The following is a 27313-nucleotide window of genomic DNA, read 5'->3' as shown; positions in this document are numbered from 1 at the left end:
ATGTGTTATGTAAATAAGTTTATAAAAATGATACTGTAACGAGTGTTCTGATATAATAGTCTAAAGTATTTTAATTATATACGCCAGGAAATCAAAATTAGCACGGGTATCGTAAAAACCCTGACATCTAGGGTACCTACTTTATTATCTAAAACAAAATTGGGTCAAGGTGTATATTTGGGTTTATTCGAGTCCATTTTCGAAATTACCCTACAATGTAAAGTACTCGGAATTACCCGCGTACACCTTAGCAGATACAGCTTTTTGTAATATTATTAGCTGCAGAGATAGTTAACCCCCATGCTAACAAATTTCTATGCAGGATAAATAAATAGAGCTATAAGTTATTATATGTAAATATTATAGACAGGTAGGTATTTTTTTTATGTATGTTTGTTTTATCTAGTTTAAATATTAATGAATGTATTTATTCATTCCTAAACTTCTTTTTCTGAAGTTAAGGACTAGGTATTGTAGATAATTACTTTGGACGTTTTAGAATACAAAAGTTCTTGATTCGCCTTTAACTTTACTTGAATTTTATTAGGGAATAAACACAAAACGAAAATGAAATCAATATTCCATAATACATTTCGGGACGAGAATTCTGGTCACGTTGTGAGCCGAGCTTAAAAAAAGTTTGCGGCTCCGGATATCTCTTAAGAGTCACGAGTTTTTGAAAAAGGAAAAAAAAGGGGTGTACTGTTTGTTTTACAAATAGACAAGAAAATAAAGCAACAATCATATTAATATAGTCTGTCAAAGTACTGTCTCATTTCAAACATAGACAGAGAATCCTACTATCTTTGTCTTACACTGTACCACCCAAAAGAAAAGGATGTTTGATCTCTGAGTTTCCGAAACTCGAAACTATTATGTGTATTTTACAATCCTGTACAGTATTGTTTACTAGGTACTTCAAGTAATGAATATCGTTAGTAAAGCTTGAGGGACTACGAGTTTACCTCCGTAAAGTCTGCCAACGCCACCCCCTGTATAATTATATAGTGCCTTCATTTCATTCAACACAAACAGCGCCACTGTTAGGTAACATTGCCGAACAAGTCAGCAATAAGTTAAGTAAGTACCCGCAAAGTTTGTAAAAATATAAGATTGCACAGCCGCGGTAAGCAAGGACGAACAAGTTTATTACTGAATCAACTCGCAGACGGAGTTAACACTACGAATTCCGACTTGGACTTCCACTGACTTATGATTTTCTTTTAATTTCAAGTCGTCCATTTAGTAACTACAAAATAATAAAATATTCGTTATAAAATTTTCTCCGTCCTATTATCGCACCAAAACACTAAAGAGGTGCAATTTATTTATTAAGAGTCCTTAGTCCTACAAGCGAGCGTTTTTTGCAATCTGTTACCTTTTTCATTCAAGATTACGACGTAACTATTAGTATTCATTCAAAAACTGATAACGTACTTAAATAATCATTTCTTAAACTAGCAAGTAAGACCGTTCAAGTTGACATTTTCTCTTTTTAAACCTAAAATAAATGAGTTTTCTTGGGAGGCTTTTTCAAAATTTGCAGTGAGAACTGTCGTTTCGGTTCTCAATTTTGCAGTAAACAAGAATCATTTGATACAGAAATGATTACAATTCAATTCACCATATCTTTTACGAGCGGCTAAGACTATTGAAAATCAAAGATTCATTAAAAAAAATGGATATTTAACCTTCCGAACTTTCTTCATTTTTTGGGTGAAAACAGGGTTACATTATATTTTTTTATCGCAAATTGTACTATTATTTTGCCCTAAAAATAATATTATAGCAAACTATAACTATACGTTAACCCATAAAAAAATAATCATAACTATAGGACCTACCTTGCCGTAAATTTATATTATTTTAAAACACGTATAAATCACGCTGCACCGACGCCGCGCGCTCATTCTCCGCCGAGGCGGCTTAGGGGACGGACCTGTGCTCGATCGTCAGGCGTTCGGTGACTATGGTGCGTTCGTAAACAGCCAGAGAGTTCCGAGAAGTGCTGTATACAGCGACTAGAAAATCTTGATACAAATAAGTACATTTTTTACACCATATTTAATTTCAACAACAGACTCTCGCTAGGTGATAGGTTTTCAGTGTTACTTGAATACTGGTTAGGTTTTGCATTATTATTATACCCGGACGACCTGGATAATGTCCAGGTTCTCATGATGGAGTCAGGAGTTGGTCACCGAACTCCTAATCTACTCATCATAACTCCATCGTGTTTGGGCTCAATATATTTGCCTCGACGAGCACCTTCGTTCTAGATGAGGTCCAGGTTCTCATGATGGAGTCAGGAGTTGGTCACCAGAACTCCTAATCTACATATTATCACTCCATCGTGTTTGGGCTCATTAGATTTGCCCTGACGAGCACTATATATCTTGAGGAGGTCCAGGGTCTCATGATGGAGTCAGGAGTCGGTCACCAGAACTCCTAATCTACTCATCATAACTCCATCGTATTTAGGATTATTAGATTTGTCCTGACGAGCACCATCTATCTAGATGAGGTCCAGGGTCTCATGATGGAGTCAGGAGTTGGTCACCAGAACTCCTAATCTACTTATCATAACTCCATCGTGTTTGGGCGCATTCGATTTGCCTTGACGAGCACCATCTATCTAGATGAGGTCCAGGTTCTCATAATGGAGTCAGGAGTTGGTCACCAGAACTCCTTATCTACTCATCATAACTATATCGTGTTTGGGCTCAATAGCTTTGCCCTGACGAGTACCATCGATCTAGATGAGGTCCAGGGCACAGGGCTATATTATAGTTCTTACGAACAGATACTTATCTCTCAAAGAAAACTCAAATGCCTACCGTTTTAATACCTACACAAAAATACAATGGAATGACCTTCAACGCACCGCTCCCCGCACCGCGCGCACCGGCACAAAGCTAGGGTTGCCGACGCTTAGAAATTATTTTACAAATAAGTACCTACCTACTTACCTAAACTATAGATTGTATGAGAACCTACCTACTTACCTAAGGTACAAATATAAGTTTTATTAATTGTAAAATAACTATGAGCAAGATAAGTTGCAATAAGTAATTAATAATTATAATATTCCTTTTATCATTATTAATTACTTATAAATTTATTTTATTATTCTCTTTATTTATCTTTTGTCTTAAGTTAGGGTTTTTCCTTATTTTATTATTTATTATGATGAGTGACTGCGAAATATTTTAAAAGGTCATATCTCCCTACAGTAACCGTAGTGTTTACGCCGTTTTATAAACCGCGTAAACACTACGCGGTTTATAAAACGGCGTACTACGTAGCTTGCGACTATCGTAAAAAAAATTGGTATAAGTACTTATATTGAGAACGTCTAATAGTTACTTTTCCTATCAATCGGTGGAGCAAACACGGATTTTTTTATTAGTTTTTTTTTGTTTCTGCATCCATCCACAATTCCACACTACAACATGTGTTATTTGTTCGTGAAGAAGACATTTATTTCGCATACATTTTGGCATATTCGAGCGCCGGCGACCAACTAGCTTGATTTTCTACCGTGAACGGGAAGAGATTCGTAGGTATAAATCCGTGCTCGCGCGGAGAGTTCCATAGGCCTGAGCGCCTACCGCGAACCACGTTCGACGTGTTGCCTCTCTGTCGCACTTGTAAATTCGTACGTAAGTGTGACAGGGAGGTAACACGTCGAACGTGGTTCGCGGTAGGCCCTCTGTCCAGGGTATCTTAATGGAGTGGAGCGAAGATGGCATAATATAAATAATCGGATTTCGGTATTGACCCCGACGAGGCCATCAAACAAAAAAAAATGTGGAATGTAGTCAACGGTATCATGGTTTTAAATAAAAACAATGACTGGTTTTAATAGATAGGGCCAGTTGCATATCACAAATAAAGAAACATGTTTATTTGCAGTATGGACGGGCCCCGACTTTCCCCTAAAAACAGAAATAGTACAAAAAGACGACAATTTGTGGGCAGCAAAAATGTAAACAAAACTCATGGTTTGTCATGGTTTGTAAAAAAAAACAACGGGTTGCACTCCGGGAGTGCCGGCAGAAGTGAAAACTCAATGACTAGTGCAAAATGTCTGCAGCACTATGTATAATTGATGTTAATGCCATCTAGCGTTATTTCGTCGCATTACTTGAAACCCCTAAGCACATCACTGTTGGTACTCGAGTTATATTAATACCGGTTAGAGGGAAACTCACTAGATGGCATTTAAATCAATAAAGAAAAACTCAATAACATTGTAACAGTTTTTTGATCAGGTCACGTGTCCGTCTTACGGTCACGTGATCTGTCGCGAGTTTAACATTTTTTCCCCACCTCAAAAAGTGCACAGCGCCGCTAAAGAAGTTTGAAAATACAACACTACTACAATGACGAATATTAGTAGTAAGGTTTATTCGGGTAATTCCGAAAATCATTGTAAAATCACTCATATTCCGTTGTAGTAAGAGTCAGCTTTCGGAATTATCCGCCACTATTCGTTCATTCGGAAATACCCGAATACACCTTATTCATAAGAAGAGTGATTGTCACAATAATTCCATGCCAGAGGTAAATATTGTTATTATTTACTCGCCTCTGGTTATACAGTGTGTTGCCTATAACGCGGGTGAAAAATTAAAACGTAGATTCTACTCCTCAAACTATACAATGTTTGTTCAGCGACTTTTAAAAATAACTTGTGGTTTGTATTTTAAAACACTTTAAAATTTAATCGAACACGCAATGTATTACGAAATTGATTATGCCTGTACGGTGACAAGACTGACGGGCAATGTCAATTAGACGGAATTTAAAGTACATTGAAAATATTATTTAGTTTGTTTGAAAAAGGGCCATTTTTAAGACTACATAATTTCAAAAAGTTGTTGAACAAAAGTTTTATTGTTTGAGGAGTAGAATCTACGTTTTAATTTTTCACCCGCGTTATAGGCCACACACTGTATATTATCCCAACACATACACTCTATTGACTACTACCATGCTTATAAAATAAAATAAAGAGTGCCAATATAACGCTAAAAATAATGTTACTTTGCAATTAAATTGAAAAGTATCAATATTATTCTCGCCTGCGTTGAAACGCGCTTAACTTTGCCGGCGCTCGCGTACCGAGCGCCAACGCCATCTATCGAGTGTTATTTCGTGAAATCGGTGAACGCTCTAAGGAATAAGGCCTCTATATTACTTTTAAATAAACTGCTTTTAAGTTATTTCTTATTTAAAAATAATAATACATCCCGGTATAGCATTGTGTGATATAAAAAAACATTTTTTTTATACATAACTCAACGATCGTAATGGCCATATTAATCATTCATAAAGCAGCCCATTTCCTGTCACCCAGTAGGTATTAATGTAATAAATGAATAATAATCATGAAATCGCAAGGGTTGAGGCGTGCATTTGAATAAATTACTATACTATACGATTATACTTAATCCTCAATTGTCATATAAAATGTTGTAAAAGTGACACATAAGGCGCGCACGTCTGTTTAATTGGGAGGTCAGCCGGTGTGTCAATTATAGTTCATTCAACCAATAAAGATACACACCTACTGAGCTATTATAGTGCCAATGGCGATGACGGAAGCTTTTCACGCAATTTATAAGTTTACTAATCCTGCTATAGCTGCAGAATATATGTGACCGCCGAAGTGTCAAATATCTCGCAGTAATTGATGTTCGGTCACACTCGTGCATTCACGGTAATTAACTATTAAATTTATTTTCGACTATGCCAGACGATAGGTTTACATGTGAAATATCATGTTGTGAGACAGAGTCGGTGACGTTCGGATGGCAACTACAGCTGCACAGCAGCGGCGTTGACGCGGGCGTTGTAACTGTCAGTTTCCTTCATAAAATAATCAATTTTCATCTGCATGTCACCTTTTTTAAGAAAAAAAACTTTTTTGTGCGCCAATGAAAATTTGAAAATTTGTCGATACCATGTTATGATAAAACTAAGATTTCAGTAGTTTCTGGCATTAAATAAAAATGACCTTTCAAATATCTTTGATGAGTAGGTATTTAATCTTTGACGAGTATTTAATCGATACCGATATAACACGTTGAATCACGCCTGTCCCTAATATTGAAAGGTTGATTGATTACGCCATCAAGCCGTTGATATACGAAATAAAGTTTTACGAGATATAAAAGCTTGCTATTAGACAATTTGATCATTATACAGGGAAATTATAATTTTACCGCGTTATTTGCCATTAGTGCTGGTATTAGTGGTAGGTGCGGCGACGGCCACTCCCTCTAGGCTAGGGCATTCGCTGTTTCAGCCAATGACAGGTCAACGACTCTGACCTAAGTAATTGCAAGTAACGGTGTACTTGTAGTAGGTAATTTTGCGTATGTTCGTTCACTGTATTAAAAGATTCATTATCATAAGTAGCGTTTAGTCTCGAAAATGTGGGCGATACATACTCGTATATATATATATAAGTGGCTGATTATACATATATGGTATTTCTGTATATGTATTATACAATATTTTGGTTTTAATGCTTGTACTGTAAGTAATTTTATAATACTCATAAAGTAGTTTATTTTGGAACAATTAAATACCCTTATCTTCTAGACAGGAAACTAATACAAATATTAAACCGTTGCTCGTACCATAGAGAAAAAAATACATAGAGTGCTCACTCCATACATCAGTTTTAGTACCAAAAACACTATTAGCATCTAGCATCGAGTAGCGGAACTATCAGTACTGCTACTTGACAATAGATGTAGCATCGACCGGAAAGTCTTATGCTGTTGAGATAAGACTTTCCGGTCGGTGCTACATCTATTGTCAAGTAGCAGTACTGATAGTTCCGCTACTCGATGCTAGATGTAGACACTGAAATTAATAGTCTGAACTGATGTATGGAGTGAGCACTCTTGTCTTACTATATTTCTCTATGCTCGTACCAATAAATTTAAACCGTATGCATTCCCAAGGGATGTCGCCCCCAGTAAATATTGAGAATAGCGTTGAACTAGGAATGAAAAAAGACAATACCAGCCTTTAGTGCAATTTAAATGAAATAAAACGCGCAAGTTTTTGCAGCAACTATGTTTTGCCAGGCTATTTTTTACTTGTCATGGTATTCTACAAAATGTCACTTCGAAGATATTTAGGAACATAGTTATATATTATGTATGCGAAAATATTACAAACTATATACAATGACAGCAGTTTTCGTGAACATATTTATTAAGTAGAAGGAGTGGAAGCATGAAAATAAAAGTGGCTTTACCTCATAAAATCATACATTTGCAACTTACAGCTAACACCATAACGTCACAAACTCAGTTACTCGTAGTACTAATAATATGTACTAATAATCGTAATTAACACATTAATTCTTCCCAAATATTATCTTACATTCATGTTTTTTTTTACTATTTATTTATTATTTATAGAGATATGTCTCTGAATAAACAGTAAAATAAATATTGATGGACCAAATCAACTGTTAAATTCTATTGTGGTCATTTAAGCATCGTCATGACGGCTTCTTTTATTTTCCGAACACGCAAAAACTTTTTGCATAAATAACGCCGGTGTTGGCGTTGACTTTACGACTATTCTGTTAGGAAGTTGGACTCATTTTTTAGCGACAGGGTTATAAGGGTGCATAGTGAAGCAAAATCCGATATCCCTTTATTATTTTTATCTATACAGGATTGCATTGATAGTTGTTATAAAGAGATGGGTCTCGTAGTCGTGGAAGGGTGGAGGGTATAAATTAATCGCAGCGTGCATTTGACACTTTTGCACAATAACTGTCGGAATACAGATAGCAGAGAAGCTACACACTCGTACGCTACTAGGTACTATAAATGCAAATGTGCTCTTTTCAGCTCATGTAAAATTGATCGCTCAAAGTTTTCGGGCACTGCTATTTGAATAATTTATACATTAGCATTAATAGTAGGTATAAAACGAACGACCTTGTTAGTACAACCCACTCATTTCCTTTAAAATTGTAAAAGTTCTTTTAGTATACTTGTTTCATATGAATTAGTTAAAGATTTTCCTCCATTTTCTTCTTAAAAAAATTTAATGTGTATTTTTCAATCTATAGTACTTTATTGCAGAGGCCTAATACCTAATAGCAAATCGTGGATGAGTATCGATTTTGTCGGACGATGCGAAGTCCGACATGTCATTTTCTATGACGGCTGATCTGTGATCACGTGGTGCTTTCCATAGAAAACGAAGCGCCGGAAGCTCCGGCCCGGTCTAGCGTGAGTCATCCTTTAGGGCTCATTTAGACGATGCGAGAACTCGCATGCGAGTTTGATTACATTGCTGGTTTCGATCGGTCGGTTGAATTGGACGTAACCAACAGTCCGCAATGTAACTTAAATCGCATGCGAGTTCGTGCGCCGTCTAAATCAGCCCTTAAAGGTGTGCGGTTTGGTATATTACATAAAAAGTCGTGTGTACAACTATAAAACTAAGTATACTAACTTATTCTATCATTAAATTGAATAAAATAAATTAGGTAAACTTTATCACACTTTACAGGTATCTAAGTGTCTATAAGTTTGATCATGACACAACACGAGTTTTTGTTTTGCAGCCTCTTCTGTTACCTATCTAAAGTTTGCTTTTGAAATGCGGCTCGCTGTTTGTATTGTGCCTATTATTATTATTCTCTACTTTCACAATGCGAACTTGCGTAGTCAACGTTCCTGCTTTTTGCCAAGTTTTATCATAACGATATTTATTGACTTGCCTACCTAGATAATTTTAAATTAAAAAAGGGATCGCTTGGCAACGGAATGTAATAAACAATAAACGCTGGCATTCAGTAGGGATCTATCGTTGCCGACTTAATAACGCTAAGATCAGCCGTTTGTCCTCTTGACCCATCGTAATAAAGTTAGGCCGTTTGGCATTCGAGTGGGGTACTTTATTAAGAGCACAACTACGTTCCGAGCCAGTCAGAGGTGTTGGACGTTTGGACAATGATAAATGATTACAGTTTCATCGATACTTATAATTTAGGGCAAACAATTCAAGTGAGCAAGAAACTATAGTTCTGTAAGAGACAGGGGTATTTCTATAGGTCCTGCGATTTATACAGAGGCGAATGAAAATAATGATGAATTCATGGAATAATACTCATAGAGATAAATTAAGTAGCTATATGGAGATAAAAAAAATTGTTGATAGTTTCATGTGTAGGTACATACAGTGTATACTTACCTAGTAGATACTCGTATCTGTGTATAGCTCCCAACAGCACAGGGAATTTAAGCGAGCAAGACTTGATAAATTGCCGGAAGTAAATATTTTATAAAACTGAGTGCAAACTAGTAGTAAATAGGTATAATAAATGATATATCAACATAATATTGGCGTTAAAATTTAGGGTTGGCCGTACCAGTCCTTGCATGTAGTGGGGTTTCGGGAAGTCCTGTATTTTAGTCGGTCATTAAGGTCTGTGTACATATTACTTTATATGTAGTGACCATCATAGGTCCCGTATTTTATTTGTAAACTTTTGAACTGGTAAAATGAGCATTTGCTCACTCGTTGTTGCAACTTGCAAGGCAGACAAATAATTAGAGAGTATTGTTTTACACGGTGTGTACTAGTACTGTGTAGGTAGAAGATCCTGTTAAAACATATCTGCATATCAAGAACTTAACTAGTTCTGTAATTCAATAAATACGATAAATTAAGTAGCTATATGGAGATAAAAAAAATTGTTGATAGTTTCATGTGTAGGTACATACAGTGTATACTTACCTAGTAGATATCTGTGTATAGCTTCCAACAGCACAGGGAATTTAAGCGAGCAAGACTTGATAAATTGCCGGAAGTAAATATTTTATAAAACTGAGTGCAAACTAGTAGTAAATAGGTATAATAAATGATATATCAACATAATATTGGCGTTAAAATTTAGGGTTGGCCGTACCAGTCCTTGCATGTAGTGGGGTTTCGGGAAGTCCTGTATTTTAGTCGGTCATTAAGGTCTGTGTACATATTACTTTATATGTAGTGACCATCATAGGTCCCGTATTTTATTTGTAAACTTTTGAACTGGTAAAATGAGCATTTGCTCACTCGTTGTTGCAACTTGCAAGGCAGACAAATAATTAGAGAGTATTGTTTTACACGGTGTGTACTAGTACTGTGTAGGTAGAAGATCCTGTTAAAACATATCTGCATATCAAGAACTTAACTAGTTCTGTAATTAATATTGGGTTACCAGTAGGGGAAGTCCGGGCATAGTGAACACCTTTACCTTTGACTTGACATAACAGAAAAATTTAACGAGGAAGAAATGAAAAAAGTATCAATAATAAATCTTCATTTAATAATCTTTTAATTTAAAACAACACTAGCCTCCAATATTTAATAGTTGCTGCAATTTTGAACAAAACGTAAAAAAAAGATATTTTATTTGCTTTGCCCAGGGTGCCGGGCAAAGTGAAACAGGCCCCCAGGCAAAGCAAATATTACTCATAAAATCTTAGTAAACTTAATAACTAAGTGAAAATTAATCAACATAAGATCATTTCAATAATATTAATTAGAAAAAGCTGTCACAAGTAACTTTTGATATATTTTCACTGATTTCATAAGCACTCCTGCACGGCATTTCTGAAGACATTTTAACACAGTGAATCCACGTTCTTTTAGCCATTTCCATGACGTCTGTTAGCCAGGAGCCATTATCGATCTTTTTTTGATATTTATATACCATCTGTAACAAAATATTATCATAAAAAAAAATTACCTAATAAATTCAAAGTGAACACGCTATCCGCTTTGCCCGATCCACTTTGCCCATTCAGTCAGTTAAAGAAATTAAGAATTAAAAAAAAGTAACCGTTGGATTGTTTTAAAAGAAATGCGTTGTAAAAGGAAGATACTTTAATAAGCAATAGAAGCATCTTGAATTAAAATTCGAGATAATTATTGTGACAAAATAACATACAATGTACTTACCTTTCAAAATCGAATATTTTGCACTAAAAACAGTAAAAACACATTTTGACTCGTCACCGACGACGCTCACAGCGACCGCTCCCTGTGACGCTTGCCGCTCATAGAGCGAAGGATCCTGAACATCATATAGGCGCGTGGTGCGACAAAGTCGAATAGTTTAGGATTGGGAGCCCGAATTCGCTTTGCCTGGGGTGTTCGCTTTACCCGGACTTCCCCTATACCTATGTTAGCTTTATTATTTATGTAAATGGTAACACACAATGATGATGTTGTTAGTTATTAATTTATCAAATTATGCATTGCACATATTTTAACACGCAAGGAAACAAGGGAGGCAATCTGTTGTAATCATTCTCTAACGTAATTAATTACAGTAGCAGGTGAGAATTATTCAAGTCGCCATTTTCGGCGAGTTGGTCCCGGTCGCGGACCCTAATTAGATTGCCTCTTTTGTTTTAGTAAAGGCGGTAAATTGTGAAAATACGGGCGTTTCAGTTACTTCGCGTAGGTACGTTGTATTCCGTTGAAGTTACTCGACGCCGACGAGCGGCCGTTATAACTAAGAATCTGTTACTCGCATTCGATGTTAGTTACAATAAGTAAAGTGTTATTTGTCCTTAAATAAAAACCATTGATCATTATGTTGATATTGTAGATCATTCAGCCCCAAGTAATATGGTTTATGTGCCAACCTCGGACCCGAATATGTTATGGGTGCCTGTGTTTTTACGATGCTTTTGAAGATGGTCTGTAGCATATTGTAAATTTTATTTTGAAATCGGTCGCATAACGTATTATAAATCGATTATAATAGTTTTATCGGAAAGCAAGTCGTTTATTCAAGGATCAAATTATGCTACATTGTAAAAGTTTTAATTTTTGTTTATAACGAAACATATTGAGTTCACACATATATTAAGATACAGTTTTCAAATTAACAAACCTTTTCTGTACCTACATGTATCGCTCGTGAAGCGTGAAGCCCGTCCTTGACTGTGGTCCTAAATACCGAAATAAGCTGCGAAACACGTCCGCGTATGGTTTTGCAAAGAGTTTTCACGCAGCTGCGCGGTGCGTGCCGCCAGATGACGCGCTCATCATCGATAACAATAAAAAAATCTCATTGCTCGTACATTATCGTACACATTCCGATTCTGGTATTGTTAACAGAGCTGTTGAGTTGGATTATCGTCTCCCGTGGTCAATGAATCCTTGTGAGCTTGTAAGGTCGGCATCGTGGAAAATCCACTAGAGTTCGAAAGTAATAAGCTGGGCTGAGTCCTTATAATCAATTAATCTGCCTCACGGTACTACCTACCTACCTACCTAGCTGCCGTTGTGGTAAATAAAATCTGCACGAGTATAAGTGTCTGTGTATATTTTTAAACCACCTATTGTAGGTATTGCATTATTTAATTTAATTTATTTTCCAAAATGCATTTCATGTATAATGTACGAGTATGTAATAATTTACAAAAGCAAATAAGTATTTTTATTTATACGTCTGACATTATTTATGACTTTACATTGACAAGCCACCAACGAACGCTGTTGCGACTGCACGCCGCAACAGCCGCAGTTGCCGCTGCAGCACGCTGCTGCAGTAGTGCTGCACCGGTAACGTCGCAAAAGTAGTGCAGCTGCAGTCAGAAATGTACAGTCACCTTAAGATTGTCACCAAGTCGTTGTTTAAATACAGCGCTAATGACAAACGGAAGATCCTGTTTTAATGTAATAATGAGCTAATAGTGAGCAGTTATCATATTATATGGACGCCTGCGACTTCAAGGGTATACAAAGAAAAAAAAATCTGTAGAGCTCTCTTTGTTGAAGGGCTTCATAAGTACTTTAGTGCCTCGAGAAAAAAGGACTTAGATCACTAACAGGTTTCGTTGTGTTGTAGTAGACGTAGAAATATTTTTGAACTTGAGCCTTTGAGGACGGCAGGATTGACTTGAAAGCGTTTGATTGCTTCGTTCTGCGCACTGTATGTTTACATTTTCATGGCGTTCAAAGGATAGTAAATTCAGCACATTTAAATAACACACGTCGGTATCAAACAAACCTCGTCACTTCAATCCTTTATGTTTCAATTTCGGACTCAGGGTAGGTAATCAGTATAATTGATGCCATGTATTTTAATTAGAAATAGAGAGGTTTGTATTTTGTAAATATTTAAATAAACTGACACATAATTGTGCAGTATTCTGGTAAACATTTGCTATAAGAAATGCTACAATTACGGACATTCATCTCAGTCTTGTCACACTAAAGGAAAAATGTTGCCAGTTAAAAGGCGTGGCGTATTTTGTACTTAAAGCTACTTAAACACAAATTTTAAAAATTCACGCATGAAGGGACAATGTGAATACAAATTTTGAATTTTGCGCCTTTATCTACTGAAAAATTGGTTTACCAGACTAAATTGAACACTACCTATGATTCGGTGCCTATTATACTTCTACTTTCATTTTGCTACGCTCCCGGTCCATCTTTTCTGGAGCTTTGCCTGGTCGGACGTCAAAGGGAAAGTCCGCTTGGCGACGTGTGACGGCTATCGTTCTGGGACTCGAATTGAAACTCCCGTAAAGGAATATTTTTGTAAATTCACGCTCGGGGGATTTTACAAATGTATTTTATAAAGGTTCACGCCGTTTACGTCTGGCGCGGCAGGGCGAGGAGCATAGACAATAAAAAAAAATGAAATAACATAGGAATTAAGTGTAGGTACGTACTCGTAACTACTCAATATGAATCTATAGAATATAATGTGCGAGACAAATTTTTTTTGTTATCTTAAAACTTGTGAAACTCAATTATTTTCATAAATTATAAAATTTATAAAGTAGCCAAAGTTTATTAAAAAAAACAACGGGTTGCACTCCGGGAGTGCCGACAGAAGTGAAAACTCAACGACTAGTCCAAAATGTCTGCAGCACTATGTATAATTGATCCATCCTCCTTTCTATTGAAAAACTTTAGTTCCGAAATTGCTGGTCGCTAGTTGCTGGTGAGCTTGTTTAAAATTCGAAATTCAAATTTGTAGCCAATGATATTATATAACCATAGGAGCTCGTTAGCACCTGCACATTTCTCGCTTGTCCAGCCGCGTCTAGAGGAAACTTGTCCAATTTGTCACAAGTTAAGCGCTTCAATTTTGGAACGCCTATAACCTATCTTGAGTTATAAAATCATTGTTTGTAGCGTTAATTGTTTAAAATTCGAATAGAAATTGTAATGTTACCTTGCAGACCTCGCATCTAAATATATTTGGTCATGATATTTTGAGTTTTATTCACCAGTACTAGAGTTTACTTTTATTAGCGATTTCATCAAGATGTAGCTTTATTGAATTAACTAAGTCATTGAGTTTTTCTTTATTGATTTAAATGCCATCTAAATGAGTGGCCATCTAAACCTTACGGTCACGTGATCGCCTTACGGTCACATGATCGATCGCCTTACGCTGTCTCGAGTTTATCATTTTTTCCTCTCCTCAAAAAGTGCCCGCTAAAGAAGTTTTCACTTCAAAATGTTTTTTTTTTTCGTTTGTGTAGTAGGTATTTGAATATACCTATGTATAGGTAAATTAACTGATATATTATGCAATAAATTAGTATAGCAGTATTCAACAATATACCCAATATGTTGAATACTTAATTCTTGGTATTGTTTGTATTATGTATTATACAACGTTTTAGTCCTAAATACATTACTTAAAACACAAAAATATTATAAATTAAAACGTGACAGTGTTTGTCTGAACGTATACGTTATTTTACTGGACCAAACCTAAAAAGTTGCACTTTATTCAACGCTTTGTATTCGAGTAACGACTCAACTCCAACCACATGTTTCTTTCATATTAGTTTCAGTTTGTTCCATTCGATATTTATTATTGTCCCAAGTCCAACTGCGAGAGTTAGAACATAGGTACCTGCAAAAACATATTTTCATTTGAAATATTGGATTGGTTTTTATACTTATGATGTATTTATATATTTTGATTTGTTTCTTTTATGATAAGCGTTAATAAATAGTGTTATTACTTAAATAATGATTAATGAATAATGTTTTTTTTCCAAACTGTCAGATATCGTAACAATAAGTACATTTTTAGTATTAGTAAATACTCCAAACAAAATAATGATCCCTACTAATATTATAAATGCGAAAGTAACTCTCTGTCTGTCTGCCTATCTACCTGCCCTAAATAAATCACTTTACTATATTTTTATCATCCTTAATACATAGACCTTCGTCTATGTATAAGGATGATCACGGGGAAAAATTAACATTGAACAAAAAAAAAATACAATTACAATTTCCATTTTATTATTAAGTAATTCTGGACACTTAAAAATACGAACAACTGACAATGGTATGATTTTAGAGGTATGTTTTAAGTAGCTTTATAATTAGATTCTATGGAAACAACTCATATTAGGTAATTCATAGGTTCGAATGTTAGAGCAAGAGTATTGTTTTGTTTGTGTTTAACACAATATGTTTGAAGCGCTTTATTAAATTTGCTTCGAAGCTTCACAAAGGTTCATCCGCGACGTTTAAAATTAGATTTCACTTGTCCGGGATTGCATGGGCGGAGTTCATGTATTATTTCAGTTAAATTTTATTTTTATCGTCTTAAATAAATTGAGTTTGGGGTGACATGTGACGTGTCTTATTTTTTGTTTAAACAAAATATATTTGGATTGCGATTTCAGATTTCAAATTTCAGATGATTTATTGATAAATGTACATCTCATTTACATGTCAAATAAAAATACAAAAAATAAAATTAAAATTTGTTAATACTACATACATTGCATGAAATTGTATATAGGTACACATTATTATTATTTTTTTTTTTATGCGGACCCCATGGCATCTATTTTCCACAAGAGCGTATTTTCAGCGTAGAACACAATTTTTGGCATCTATTTATACGAAGTGTATACGATCACGATCGTTAGACATGACGATAGTGAAACACTAGGATAATACCCCACTTTATGCGTAGAGCCCATAAAGGTAAACGTACCTACTGGTGCTCGACGCGGTCCCAGTAGGTGCATGTCGTCTTGAAACTTAAGTCATTGTCAATAGAGGAGACAGCACGGTGTCATCTATTGGGCTTTAGCATGTCGAGCACTAGTACGTTTACCTTAGTGTCCCATACAGACTAATTTTGTGTACGATTGAAGTCAGTTATTTTTTAGCGTGACTATAAAATAATTGAGTAGACAACAATACATTCATATTCAAGTGCAATATAGTTGATAAAGATAAAAATAGATAAAAGACATTGATAGAGATACATTTTTAGTGTAATCATTTAACAATGTATTTATTTACTCGTACTTACTTTGAAAATGTACTTGTGAAATAATATTAAGACTGCTGCCCAGTCTGTAAACTATTTATCATATCACCCCTAAACAAAAATATAAGCCGAAAGATCTAAAGACAATTATTAATAAGTACATTACAAACTTTATCGATTAAAACACAGAGGTCGGTAACTTTTATATAAAGATAGCGTGTTAACGGAATACTTCCGAAATTAGTATAAAACTTGTAAATCCGTCTAAGTTCGTCTGTAGCGGCACAGAAAACGCACCTACAGCCAAAAGTTTATATTACGCCTGAGCGGGGTTGGGGTCCCAACTTATGTAATAACACTAGTGCAACGGCCAACTCTCACCTTATTTAGGTATGTATACTTTGTTTTGCTTTCGCCCTCTGATTTTCAAGAACGAGCGTCTTTGACGAAACTCCCGCTTAATGTTAAGCTGTAAAATCCAATAGAGAGTTGAGAATCTTGGCAATAAGTAGGTTGGCTGCTGACGTTTTAGTCTTTCATACGACCAAACTAGCTTAAGTCTATGAATTGACCAATATTTTGAACTTAAATGTTCTCTTAGTTTGTTATTGTTGTTATAACTAAATGACCTGCTTATTACCTTTAAAATTAATCTATAAAAACTACTAAAAACTTCCATTAAAAACTACTTTACAAAATGGCCTAAAATGCTAATAGGTCTTTGGCAGCAGTTTCAATTCACCAAATGGTGCTTTTCGAGACCAAATAAACGAGTCAAGGTGACATTCGGATGTCAACTGTAGCATGTATACAGCTGCAGTTCTGTTGCCATATGAATGTCACCTTTACTATACTCAAAATAAAATAAATAAATGAGTCACTAATAGTTGCACACTAAACATCGTCAGTTGATTAAAACTTGTATTCAAGCTTGTAGGCCTAACTTGGAACTGCGTAACTTCTTGTTAAGGTTGTTTGTATGAAATTTAATACAAGTCAGAGCGGTTACTAGGGCATTTAACAGAAGACTCGATCATCTGGCCTGGCATCGATTCGCCTGTGACGTCACGGGCGAGACTTAGCGGCGAGACAGAGCGTCGCCAGCGCACCCTCCAAAGGGGATGATAAAATCCCCTGACCTAGATGTGACGACGCTACTGCTACGCTACTGCGGTATGCTCTAGCGAGTATAACTTACACATTAACTTGTGTTACTGGGATAAGTAAATTGATAACTTTGGTTTAAATGCTGTGATTTTTGTAATATACCTAATTTAGCAATCATGGGCCCTGACAGGAAAAAGTTACTCGTAACGTCATTTTACAATCTTCGTAACATATTATAATGTATTGATATAAAATGTACTTTTTTATATAAGACTTTATAGAAGATTGATGCTACCCATTAAAGTGTTATTAGATTTACAATGTGACCTTATCACTACAAAATCTATTACACTATCTAATAAAAGTTTCTAAGAAAAAGGTAGATAGATTAGGTTATAAATGTCACGGCAATGTTAAACAGACCGGAGCGACATTCTCCACTGCCCGGGGACCCTTGGGCGTTGTTGAGCGTTTTCCGTTTTTCTACTTGATCGATTGGGATGTTAATCAAATCACAGACAGAGAATTGGGACCCAATTTGACTCGAGAAAATAGTAGGTGCTGTTATACATAACTTACCTTTAAGGTACCTAACTACCCTACGTAGGTAAATTAACTTGATTCAAACCTTCGATCAACACGGGCTTCCGACACGTCGGAAGGGATAGGCCCAAGCGATATCTTGACATTCAAATCATTCTGCCATTTTGCGGGGGGGAACGTGCACACAGTCGCACTTCTCACACACTTACATACAAAATCCAATCTGTAATGACGACACAAATACATAGAAAATGACACCCTACACAGACAAATCTTGCACACCTCGATCTGTTTTTGTGTACGGTCGAGTCACAAGTGTCACAACACGCACACTAACACATTTTTTCAAGAGATGAGAAGTCGGATTTGTCGCTCGACCGATCCGCAATTTGTACTGGGCGAGAAAAATCGATAAATCTAACATTTACATGAAACTAAAATATAATAATTGTGTTTAAATGTAATTAAACGTATGATATGTAAAAAGAAATATTACATGTGAAATGTAACACCTTCTTTTTGTAAATTTGATGTCCTCGACCTCTTTTTACAACAAAAAACCGAGCAATTGGCATTTTTTCTGCTGTTATGTTCAATAGCGCGTCTGGACTCGGTCTAGTTTAAAATCCGAGCGCAACTCATTTTGTTACCCGCGCTAGATCAGTTGATCTTGTACCTAGGCAGAGGGGAAATAGTGCGAATGCCGCGTCCCTTCCGTGTTGGTCGAAGATTCAAACTGATTAGCTTCTACTAGAAAAAGCCTACAAGGTACATAAAATGTCACTACTATTGCTAAAAGTTTTTAACCCGAAATTAAATAGTCACTATTTACGATAGTTTAAGATTGTTTGTACAACTACGAACCCGTGCCAGAACTGCGGAAAGAGTGGTATTCAGATTTAAGAATATGTATATGTCGGCGACGGATGGTCCCGATGGCGGTGGGCGCGTGGGGGTAGTACCTAGATGTATTACTTCACAGCCAAAATAGTAGGTATGCTACCTACGCATGAAATAAACATTCGGACTCATTAACCATACTAGTGCCTACTATTATTTCAGTACTAAATAATCAAAATAAACGATCTTACGATGGAATCGGATTCAATAAAAATAAAAAGATCACATGAAATCGTTCAAATCTTTATTTAAGTCAAACTACACCGGCTCCAACCCTACACCTCTGACCCGAGAAGATTTAACCCGGCAACAAACTCGGCGGGACACATCTTTTCAAAACAACACATAGTTTCTTTATTTTACAAAAGTAAGCTTCTAATGGCACATAAGAAATCAAAATAACACTTGGAATAAAACACTTAGCTAAACGGTTAAACAACGTGAGAATCTATAAGCTTTCAGAATAATCCTTCAGGTGTAAGCCTTCAGGAACGTAGCGAATTAGGCACGAGCTTGGCTAACGTCCGATCTCTAGCGCGGTCCGATCAAGAAGAAGGAAGCCAGTTCCAGCGGCGGAGCCAACCGCTCCCGCCTCCAATTCAAGTTGGTAAACCTGCCTGACCAGTCTACCAACATAACGACAAAAATGCCTGCTCGTGCCTACCTTCACTCAAGATACCCCTCTTGACGTTCCAAAGCCTTCTACCTGTCATCTTAGTTCATCAATACGCCAATAGATGGTGGCGTTACTCTCTACGCAACTTTATGATTCCGTTACAAGCAAATAATATGGTAGCCAAACATTGCTAATCGATTTTATACAGGCGTTTAAAGCTATGAACTGTAACACTGCAATACGTCCTTCTGGTGTCTCGCTCCGACACGGCCGTCCTGCGTTACACACGTCCTCGTGTGTGGGTGTATGCATTTGATACTGAAACAAAACATACAGCACACTATCTCATCGCTCGGTCATTCCTGACCAACAATTTTGGTCTCACTCAAATTACTATTAAAATCAAACCTTGTTATCAATCAAACCAGAAAAAAATCTCAATTCTCTAGTCAAAAATAGTCCATCGAGCAACGACTAAATAAAAATACTCGTCAGTAATCATCGCCGCTATCTAACGGATACACTCCAATAATCATCGCCTCCATCTGGCGGATACTCTCAAATTTATGTGAAAACAGAACAATCCCAAACATCAAACACAAATCACAACAGCTCTAATTCATTGCTCGACAGTATCACTACTATTGTCGTCAATACCAATTTACGAGGAAATTATCTGGCATAAAAAAAAAATGGTCATATGTGATCTAAATTTCTGTAAGACATCTTAAAATAAATAACATTCTGAATTGATAGTTCCAATTTTACTCGTATGAACACAGTACATAAACGGGAATTCATTTTTAACAAAACAACACCAGTCCTTCGGTGCATTGCCAGTCCTTCGGCAGATACCAGACCCTCGTCAGAAGTAACCATCTCAGCCGCGTAAGTGCTACTCCTCGCAAAGAGCATTCTGCACATAAAAAGCAGACCACGTGCACTTCTTACATGCTCCGGCACTTCTGATGCGGTCACTAAACAATACCCAGTCCATCGGGCATACTTTCAGTCCATCGAAAGCAAAACAGTATTGCCCAGTCCATCGGGCGTGCCTTCAGTCCATCGAAAGCATGACAGTATTGCCCAGTCCATCGGGCGTGCCCTTCAGTCTATCGAAAGCATGACAGTATTGCCCAGTCCATCGGGCGTAATTTCAGTCCTACGAAAGTACAAGCTTTCAGTCAGTCGAAAGCAAAACAATCTTAACAGTGAATTCCAAAAAAAAAGAAAATAAAAACACGTCTTTAAATCATGTTACTCAGAACCATTGGTACGATCAGCGTCAACTGATCAACTGAAACTGAACATTACTGATCAAAATCACTAAAGATAGCTTTCTTCTTTAGCTTTAACAACAGAAACTCGCTCAAGACTTCTATGCAGATGTAAAACATCTCAAAATAATCCCAACGAAATGGGAACTGCTCACCAGCTTAATAAAGTATGATGCACGCGACCAAGTCAAAGGTGGTGGTGGTGAGGTCCAACCCAAGCACGGAGGCTGATCCTTTCCGCTTGCCGTTGCCGTTGCTGCGGCAGATTGCGAGAGACACGATGTGGTTCAACATAGCTGGCTGTTACTGAAATCATCATTTGCACGGTATCAGGTTTATCATGTATGCAGGCTAAACTCAAAAGGTTTATGAAATACAAGGTAGCAGACACAAAACACATGTTTCCAATGTATACGGGACTTCAAAAATCTCAGAATAAAATTTAAACTTCAATGAGTGAGTTTTATTTCATTCTATGAACAAACAAACACGTGTTTCAAAAATAAGTAACACGGTAAAATGGGCCAATACGAAAAGTGACAGCTAGTTACGTTCGATGCTTCGCCATTACACTCAAAATAAAATTCACTAATAAACAATTAGAACGAAACCTGTCCTTTTATTTCCAAATCTCCAGCACAGAAGATACTGCACAGCTGCTTCTGTGTCACGGGCGTAATGGTATGATGTCTGCAAGTTCGCTCGGCTCTGGCTGCAGGACACTGTAACATTAATTTTCATATGCGTAGCTATAGTATGCACGATTTGTGATCTATCACGGCATTACGAGCAATAATTTGTCGCAATTTTATTAATTACTAAAGGTTACAGGGTAAAGATTACATAATCCTATGCATTGGCAAATCGGCAGGATCAATTTCTAACGGTGCATTGTATTTTCATGAAAAAAAATATTTTTTGAGGGTAGATGCACAAGTGAGCGATGAAATAATATCACGTCGCGACAGCCAATATTTGATTTTAATTAACAATATGGATTTCACATCAAAATAACTTAAGATCACTTAGATTTAAATGGATTTTAAAAATTAATTGTATTTTCATGAAAAATCAATTATTGAGGGTAGATTCACAAGTGAGCGATGAAATAGTATCACGTCGTGATAGCTAATACTTGGTTTTAATTAACAGTATGGATTTCAAATCAAAATAACTCAAGATCGCTTTGATTTAAATGGATTACAAAAATTAATTATAAAGAAACGTGGCGATACCAGAGATGACGTCACGTAACGACCGCTATGCTCGACTGCCTCAATCATAATTCACAATTTCACAATAATTCTCACCAAATAACAATGAATTACACTCACCTTTCAATGAAGGTTAGACACGTGAGCTTACCATTTACCACGTGTCCAGATTATGGAATATAGGTCACCAGAAATACACCACGCTCCCAGGTGGCTGTGTAAGCAATACATGAAACTCCGCATTCATCCCACTTGCTGATATCGGCGACGGATGGTCCCGATGGCGGTGGGCGCGTGGGGGTAGTACCTAGATGTATTACTTCACAGCCAAAATAGTAGGTATGCTACCTACGCATGAAATAAACATTCGGACTCATTAACCATACTAGTGCCTACTATTATTTCAGTACTAAATAATCAAAATAAACGATCTTACGATGGAATCGGATTCAATAAAAATAAAAAGATCACATGAAATCGTTCAAATCTTTATTTAAGTCAAACTACACCGGCTCCAACCCTACACCTCTGACCCGAGAAGATTTAACCCGGCAACAAACTCGGCGGGACACATCTTTTCAAAACAACACATAGTTTCTTTATTTTACAAAAGTAAGCTTCTAATGGCACATAAGAAATCAAAATAACACTTGGAATAAAACACTTAGCTAAACGGTTAAACAACGTGAGAATCTATAAGCTTTCAGAATAATCCTTCAGGTATAAGCCTTCAGGAACGTAGCGAATTAGGCACGAGCTTGGCTAACGTCCGATCTCTAGCGCGGTCCGATCAAGAAGAAGGAAGCCAGTTCCAGCGGCGGAGCCAACCGCTCCCGCCTCCAATTCAAGTTGGTAAACCTGCCTGACCAGTCTACCAACATAACGACAAAAATGCCTGCTCGTGCCTACCTTCACTCAAGATACCCCTCTTGACGTTCCAAAGCCTTCTACCTGTCATCTTAGTTCATCAATACGCCAATAGATGGTGGCGTTACTCTCTACGCAACTTTATGATTCCGTTACAAGCAAATAATATGGTAGCCAAACATTGCTAATCGATTTTATACAGGCGTTTAAAGCTATGAACTGTAACACTGCAATACGTCCTTCTGGTGTCTCGCTCCGACATATATGACACAATCACTCGCACTATTGTGCGCGCGAGGTGCATTGCGATTCTAGTCAAAGGCGTTTCATATGATCAATAATTCAACTTAAGATTTTGAAACATAAGTAGATTCTTCATGGTACAGTGCGACTAGGTAGGTAAATATTTTTTATGTATATACATTTTTTGTTTTTTTTAGGTAAGTATTCTTTTTAGTGAACCCCCTCCCACCTTACCCCCTCCTCCTTTTTAGTGTACTCCCTGAAAACTTTTTTCAAATTAGTATTTTAGACTAAACTTGTCTTCCAAGAACAGTGTTAGGATTGGCCTGTTATAAATATGGTTATACCTCAGCATGCGTATTAAAAAAAATCGAGTTTTTGGCTGACTTTTTTTTTAAAGTGAGTCTTTCATGTGTTTTGCGTTCGCTGGATATCTTAAGCGTTTTAATAGAGTTTGGCAGGTGGCCGGGTGTCCTTGGAAAAATATAGTATATAGGAAATAGTCATTGTAAAAGTAGTAGATAAATAACGGAAAGTTTTAATCATTTCGCCGAGCATATTATTTTAAATACTTTTTGTCAACAGAATAAAAAACAGTCCCTACTAGGTATATGGCTGTTCTGTGACAGTACGCAAGTGAAGCATTATAGCCGAATCTACATAAATATGCTTGTGATAGGCTAATTAGGGCTTGGTTTAACAGCAGCTGTTAAAGCATGGCCTGATGCAGGCGGGATGCAAATGCGGCTAATAACCCGATGTGCATCCGCTTTAATGGCTTAGTTTTACGTCTATCATAAAATTATACCACTTTTTAGATTATTACATGTATTTCGATTCAACAGATTTATTCTAATGTTTTCTGCTGGCAATTCATGAATTAATCTCAATTTGTACTTACAAAAAGCTGTTAATGCGTATATGACAGCTCTGAAAATGCAAACGCTAAGGCTAACTTGTCTTGTTTATGAAATAAGTTTTTTGCAAAACATTTCATTTTTGGTACTATGCTTTTATCGCTAACTGTACCTTTCTTTCGACAGGCTACTAATACTCATCGAGACAATTCTAAAAACTCCCCACACAAACACGATTAGGTTGCGTTGTTTTATCATAGAGTTCCTATGGCCACCTCCTGCCTCCATCATCAGATCAGCTCGATGGTACCATAACATTGTATTGTCATCTGACTTACATATTTATGTATGCAAATTTTTAGCTCAATCTGAAAGCGGGGCAAATTAAGTAAAAGCTTGTGATAAGGAACGAGTTCGCAAAAAGTAAGCTATCATTTTTGGCCGTCAACAGCAGTTGCATGACTTGTACCTCATCAGATGTCGTTTCCGAGAAAATTTGCATGAGTACTTATCTATAAAAATTACTTAATTCACATCTTAATTCTAGGTGTGCTTATAATATTTAGAGTTTCCTCGATTCCTACAGGATCCCATAACCTTATAACGGACAAGATTAAAAAAAAACCGGCCAAGAGCGAGTCGGACTCGCGTTCTAAGGGTTCCGTCCATTAAGTCCAACTCCCGCTTGACTGCACATTTGCACGGACCTATGTGCATTTTTTGTCAGACATATCCTAAGAACTAAATATGTTAATTTTATCACAATTATAATAACTCTACTGGCGAAAGTGTTCCCAACATCTTTATTTATATGAATTTAAAAGTGGAAAAATTACTCTCTTGGGTGAGACTTGAACTCACGGCGTCTGGAGTTCAAGTGTCACCCAAGACAGTATTTTTTCCAATTTTTAATTTATTCTGAGCATAATAGCAGTAAGTCGCAGACATTTCTGCTTCTTAAAAAAATAATTAAATTGTATGTGTATATATATCAAGTCCAGAAGTAATTTATTAATGTTATCTACAACCAGAGCCCGTACCATGAGTCACTGACAGTGTCAAAACTGACATATACGCTATCCAGAACGTAATTTACTTTCTATAATACATCTCGTTCGCACTAATATGCGAGTACGAGCGAGATGCATAGAAAGTAAATTACGTTCTCGATGGCGTTTATGTCAGTGCCAAACTGATGGTTTTTTTTTTTTTTTTTTTTATTAAAAATGGGCTTACTCATGGCCACAGACTAGCCGGGGCGAAGACGTGGCCTACGATGGAGCGAGTCTGCCCAGAAGGTGCCTGTTCACCCTTGATTTGAAGGTTGCCGGGTTATATGAGCTCGGAAACATAGACGCCGCCGCCGGCAAGGAATTCCATTCCTTGGCAGTGCGCATAAGGAAAGAGGAAGCAAAGCGCTTCGTGCGGATTCGTGGAATATCTACCAAATCAATGGTAGCCATACAGAAGCATAACAACTTATCAGAAATCATCTAAACATACTTAAAAATCCTAAAAGCTGCTTACCGCTCTTACGTACAATGCGGGTACGCCGTGAGACACAAAACATTTTTTAAGAGGGTTATAAAAGAAAAATGTTTGATAAGTTTACTATTATATATAGTAGGATAACTGGGCTATTCACAGGTATTTTTTTTTCTAGAGCAAATCCCCATACTTTTAATTCTGTATTATGAATTATGAATTTCTCGTATTTTTTGTATGGGTGAGTGAAAATTTAGTCACAGAAATGAATTCCTTATCCTCGAATTACACGAAAAAGACACCAAACTTGATATAGTTGCTAGATGTATGCAGATATAAAATTTAGAGTGAGGCACGCCGGAGGCATTTCCCCCCATTTTTGAGTTACTCACAATGAGCTCGTTCATTTGAATTGTAACAAGATATAGTTTGAAAAACTTTATTTTTTAAGTTTCCCATTTACACCCCAAAAGTGGCTCCCATGTTTAAAATTCATTTGTTTGCGTTACATGGCCGTCTTTGAGTCACAAACTTGCATATGTGTACCAATTTTCACCTTAATGGGTCCAATAGTTTCGGAGAAAACATTTAAAAAAACCCGTAGGGGTAGGGTCAAAGACTAAGTAATTAAGTACGACTCACGCTTGACTGCACATTTCTAATAGGTTTTCCTGTCATCTATAGGTAAAGAACTATTTTGTGTATTTTTTTCAAAATTTTAGACCCAGTAGTTTCGGAGATAAGGGGGGGGGGGGGGAATGGTCATTTTTTGCCTATTTTCTTGAATAACCGCTAAACTATTAATTGTAAATTATAAAAAAAAAAATATTTGAGATTCTTACAATGAGCCCTTTCATTTGATATGTAACACGATATAGTTAGAAAAACTTTATTTTTTAATTTTCTCATTTACCCCCCAAAAATGGCCTCCATATTTAAAATTCATTTATTTACGTTACACGACCATCTTTGGGTCACAAACTTACATATGTGTACCAAATTTCAACTTAATTGGTCCAGTAGTTTCGGAGAAAATAGGCTGTGACAGACGGACGGACGGACAGACAGACAGACAGACAGACAGACGAGTGATCCTATTAGGGTTCCGTTTTTTCCTTTTGAGGTACAGAACCCTAAAAAATACACAATTCAAGCCTCATCACATCAAAATTCAACATAAGTAAAAAACACAAAGGATCGTGTTGTAGGCTGGTAATAGTGGTAATTTCTGCCATGTACTTGATATCTAAAGTTGCCCTTAGGGTTAACAGATCCTGGTGTGATGACAATTGGACCAACAGTGTGGAACAGTATGAGAATTTGAGGTTCAGACCTAAAAAAAACTAAGAAACAATACTGACGACTTGAAAATCGCCTAGTCTTTATTATTTATATAGTATTTTTTTATAGTCTTTTTTAATCATCAGTTTATTTTGACAAAAGGTAGAATAAGTAAAAAAACTCTATAGTTGCCCGTTGGCAATTCGTTTCAAAATAAGTACACTTAGGTACTTCATTATTTCTATTTGCAAAAGGTATCGTTACGTTAAAGTTAAATACACCCAAAATAAAAGCCTACTTTGTGAACATTGTTTTAATGCCCTCAATGACTGCTAAAATGGGAACTCATCGTCCGTCATGAATTATTACCTCATTTAAATATTCTATTTTGCGAGAATAAATTAGAGTCATACCCTGATTCAGTAGGAAGAATGTATATTAAAAGTAAACTCACGCTATTTACAAAACGGAGGTTAAAAATAACAAACTCAAAATCAAATGCCCTGAAGGTTAGAGCGACTCGTGTAGTTAAATAGGCCTTGTAAATTGATATTAGCGAACCTGTATTTAATCATTAATCAAACCTAATTATTGGAACCTTTGAC

At 36.4% G+C, this 27313-nt stretch overlaps 1 protein-coding gene across 1 annotated transcript in view; it reads left to right on the top strand.

Moving 5' to 3' along the window:
- Positions 1–27313, top strand: part of LOC134649956 (neural cell adhesion molecule 2-like) — a 124474-nt gene that overhangs the window by 316 nt on the left and 96845 nt on the right. The gene's annotated exons all lie outside the window — the stretch shown is intronic.

This window comes from Cydia amplana, chromosome 1, assembly GCF_948474715.1.
Source record: "Cydia amplana chromosome 1, ilCydAmpl1.1, whole genome shotgun sequence".
Classification (NCBI taxonomy): Eukaryota; Metazoa; Arthropoda; class Insecta; order Lepidoptera; family Tortricidae; genus Cydia; species Cydia amplana.
Note: the sequence above shows the minus strand (reverse complement) of the source record. Positions and strands in the feature narration are given on the sequence as shown.